This window comes from Scomber japonicus, chromosome 2 (genome assembly GCF_027409825.1).
Source record: "Scomber japonicus isolate fScoJap1 chromosome 2, fScoJap1.pri, whole genome shotgun sequence".
Classification (NCBI taxonomy): Eukaryota; Metazoa; Chordata; class Actinopteri; order Scombriformes; family Scombridae; genus Scomber; species Scomber japonicus.
Window position 1 is genome coordinate 41,956,340 of NC_070579.1, and position 5,000 is coordinate 41,961,339.

Sequence of the window (5,000 nt, forward strand, 5' to 3'; positions counted from 1 at the left end):
TACAAAAGAAAAAGAAGAACATCTGAGATAAAAGAAGTTACTGACTCCCCCAGCAGCATATGCTGCCAGGGGGACAGTCTTCTGGCTCCAAAAAAAATATTAAGGACGGATAACTCGGTTATGACCCAAGCTATGGAAAAGACAAAGACTGTGGTAATGGCGGATAATGGAGAGGTAGCGCGGAGGGACTCCCGTCCAACCGTGGCAGGTGGAGAGAGGAGAGAGGGAGTGCTGGAGGTCGGAGAGAGTGGAGCCGACGGAGGAGTGGAGAGACGAGCAGGGAAGGAGAATTTGATGAGCAGCAGAGTGGGGAGAGCAGGGGAGACTCTGCAGCATGGAGGACTCGATGGAGGAGCAGCGCGGAGGAGGGGAGAGGACAGAGAGGAGGGGAAAATGAAAGAGGTCAGGAGTAACAATATTGCAAAAGACCTTGTGATTAATGTTGACATCGAGGGGGATGATATTGTTACAATGATTGACCTCCTGAAAGCGGTGGAGCTCACATGCGGGAGAGTGTTGGGGTGCAGAACAAAAAATGGGAAGCGCTGGGAGCTCACCATGAGTAACACAAAAGGAAAGGAAAGACTGTTGGACGGCTTCAAAATAAAAAACTCACGCATCGTGGCTACGGAGCTGATCAGAAACATAAGAGTGGTGTCTTTTTTAAACTTGCCACTCTACATTACGGACGATGAAATAAGAGACAAGTTGAGTCAGTGGGGAGTGGAGCCGGCATCTAACATTCGCAGGAGGAAATGGGCAGGGACGGAGATCTTTGACGGGACTCGTTTCCTAAAGGTGAAATTTCCAGAGTCTGTCTCATCCCTGCCCTACAGCACGAAATTTGACACCCTGGAGGGTTCGGAATATTTTCGTGTGTTGCATGACCAGCAGGCAAAAGTGTGCAGGTTATGTTTACAACCGGGACATATTTTACGAGAGTGCCCGGAGTTTTGTTGTTATCGCTGTAAAAAACAAGGACATTATGCACGGGAGTGCGCCGATATGACGGCAGTGGCAACGGAGAAGAGAGAGATGGTGGAGGAAGAGGAGGAGGAAGTGGAGGAGGACGTGGAGGAGGAAGGAAGCGAGAAGGAAGAAGCATCAAGCGAGATGGAGACGGACGAGGAGGAGAGGAGAGAGTCAGAGGAAGAGATGGAGGCTGTTGGCGTAAAGAAGAGCAGCAGCGACAATGTCAACGCGACCAAGGAAACACAGATGCTGAAGGAAAAGAGTGAGGTGACGGAGAGGAGAGGAGGTGCGGAGCCGGAGGACAGCGGGAGCAGAAGGGGACGCAGCAGGAGTGTCCTCCGCAGCAGCGACGGTGGGGGAAACTCGCTCTCAGAGGGAAAGCTGAGCACATCAAAAGGGGTAAGACCTGAGGATGTAATTAAAGGGGGAGGAAAAAACATAACTGAAGAGGCTTTGCCTCAGAGAGGGACTAGAGGGAGGAAAAATAAAAAAGGACATAAAAAATGATGAAGGACATATATATGACAGGGAATATCTTTTTTCTTTCTTCATAAATGACTCTACAGCTAGCATCCTTAAATGCAAATGGACTGAGAAGCACTGCCAAATTTGATAAACTGATTAGATTGTGCAAAGCTGATATCATTTGCCTACAAGAGACTCATTGGGATGCAGCAACAGAGATAATAATGAAGAAATTGTGGAGTGGACAAATTTTCTCTTGTTATGGGACAAACATAGCAAGAGGAGTAAGTATATTAATAAATAAAAAGAACTGTGATATAGATGCAACTTTAGTGAATTGTGATAGAAAAGGGAGGTGGATAAGAATCAAATTTACAATAAATAAACGGACTTATGAACTATTGAATATATATGCCCCGAATGTGGAAGGTGAACGTTCAGTTTTCTTCAAGGACATGCAACATCATGGACAATCTACTGACATCGTCATGGGGGATTTTAATGTAAAACTAAATACATTAGATAGTAATGTGATGGGTCCGCTGAAAACAGACACTTCCAGGGCTATATTAAGGGATTGGATGTTAAAGGAGAGATGGTGTGATGTGTGGAGAATAGAAAATTCAGTAATGAGGACATATTCCAGAATACAGCAAGTTGAAGGGAAAATAAATAGAAGCAGAATTGATTTATGTCTTGTGAGAGAAGATCAACTTATAAATGTGCACTCTGCTTACTATGAGATAAATTGTATAAGTGATCATGCATTTTTAACTGTTACAATGGGGGATTTGAGAAAAGGAAGGGGAGGGGGCTTGTGGCATCTAAATGCGAAATTATTGGAATGTGAATCTTATGTGAATGTCATACATAATTTAATTATGAAGAAGAGTGCACAGCCTGTTTTCATAAACAATATCATAGAAGAGTGGGAAAATCTAAAAGGGGAAATTAAACAGAAAAGCATTAATTTTGCAAAGAAATTGAGATTGAAAGAATCACAAAAGGAAAGGAAAATTATAGCTGAGATTGATAAAATAAATATGCAAGACATTGGTGATGAAGACAGGCTGGGCGCTCTGTATGAAGATCTAAAAGAATTGGGAAGGAAAAAATGTGAAGGAGCTATAATACGAAGTAGAGCACAATATGCAGTGGAGGGAGAAAAAAGTACCAGCTTCTTTTTAAACTTAGAAAGGAGAAAACAAGAACAATGCTATATACATGAGTTAAAAATTAAAGGTGGGGAAGTAACGTCAAAATTATCAAATATTATAGAAAATGTGCATGAATTTTATGTAAATCTGTTTACATCAGAAGGGTCAGATGATAAAATAACATCGGAGGTATTAGACAAATTAAAAGTGGAGTTAGCTGAAGGAGATAGAGAGTTATGTGATCAGGAACTCAGAGTAGAGGAAATAGAGGAAGCTATAAAAAATTTAACAACTAATAAGAGTCCGGGCAGTGATGGGCTGACGGCTAATTTTTATAAGGTTTTTGCCAGTGTGCTTAAGCCGATTCTATTGAAAGTATATAATGAAATGATAAAGACTGAAAGAATAGGAAAGACGATGGCAGAAGGTGTAATCACCCTGATTTTTAAAAAGGGGGATAAAACAGATCTGGCCAACTATAGGCCTATTACTCTTTTAAATGTAGATTATAAGATTTTGATGAAGGTGTTTGCAAATAGAGTTAAAACAGTCATGCATAGTATTATAGCACCGACACAGGCATACAGTATTCCAGGGAGGGGGGCACCAGACATAATCCATACTATTAGAGACACAATAGAATATTTAAAAATAACAGGGAGGGAAGGGATTTTGGTTTCGTTAGATTTTAACAAAGCTTTTGACAGGGTGGAGCATGATTTCATGTTTAAAGTATTACAGAAAATGGGATTTGGAGAAAAATTTACAAATTGGTTAAAACTATTATATAGTACAGCGACAGGGAGAGTCAAAGTGAACGGTGTCTTAACTGATGAATTCAAACTAAATAGGTCAGTAAGACAGGGGTGTCCCATGTCTTCACTGTTATATTCTATTGTAGTGGAGCCTTTAAGTGTGTTATTGAAATGTGACAATCATGTTAAAGGGATTGATTTACCTGGGGGGGGGATGTGTGTCATCCAGCAATTTGCGGATGATACAACCTTGATGTTAAAAGATATGGAGAGTGTGAATAGGGCAATCGAGCTAGTGAACATGTTCGGTAGAGCATCAGGCTCCCGGATAAATATCATTAAATCAGAAGTACTATTTATTAACATGGTCAGCCCTGCACAAACCAGCATGAAACTGAAAATACAACCAAAACATGTGAAAATACTAGGAACATATATAGGAGTTGATAATGTGATGGCAAGAGATGAAACCTGGACAAAAATACTAAACAACATAGAAGTGATATTAACATGGTGGAGGATGAGAGATTTAAAACTCAATGGGAAAGTAGTGGTGTTAAATAGTCTGGTTTATTCTAAACTGAATTACGTGTTAGACGTATTAGACTTACCCTTGTGGGTATTGAATAGATTACATGAAATAAGCACTAAATTCATTTGGGGAAGCACAATTAGTAAAATAGCTAGGAAAACATTAATAAACAAATATAATGAGGGGGGTCTAAAACTGTTAGATATAGAAAGTAGGAAAAAAGCTTTTAGAATCAAGTTAGTTACGAAATATCTCTGTGACAACACTGACTATGGCTGGAAAAATTTAATGAGGTATTTTCTGAATAAGATATTAAATATAGGGGATTATGTGTTACTGATGAAACTGAAGACACCCATGATGGCAGCACTCCCACATTTTTATAGGGAGGTCCTGTCAGCTCAGGGAGAGTTCTTAGAACACATACACTATGGGGCTAGCTCTGTGAGCATGATAAAAGAATTACCTATTTTTCTAAACAAATATGTTAAAAGAGGAGATCAATTGTTGTATAATGCAAAGATGATACAGGCAAAAATAGTTCAACTAAAAGATATAATGTACGAGGTGATACCTGGGTTTCTACCCACGCAGGCAGTATATGATAGTGTAAAAGAAATAGATTATGATGTAAAATATGCAACTGTGGACAATTATTACAAAGTAATTCAAGAAAGTATTCCACAATCATGGAAATCAAAAATCAAATCAGACACGAGAAGAGACAGGAGTAGTAGGTTTCCTGATTTAACATTTTTTCTTGGTGAAGAAATCAGAGATTTTAGTGTGATAAAGTGCAAACAAATCTATGAACGTGTTGTAATGAAGGTGGCACAGAGACCGGCCTCCTTGTCCTACTGGAGCAGGATGTATCCTACATTAGATGGGGACAAAATCTGGGAGACATGGAAAATTAAAGGGAATAGCATTGAAGCAGCAGATCATGATTTCAAATTAAGACATAACAAAATTTACACTAATGTGATCCTGCACCAGTTGGACAGGGGGGTCGACAGAGAGTGTGATGTGTGTGGGTTAGAAGCTGAAAATGTAGTGCATATGTATGTAAGATGTAATGAACTGGGTGAGTTTTTTGGCAGGTTGAAATGTTGTCTGATC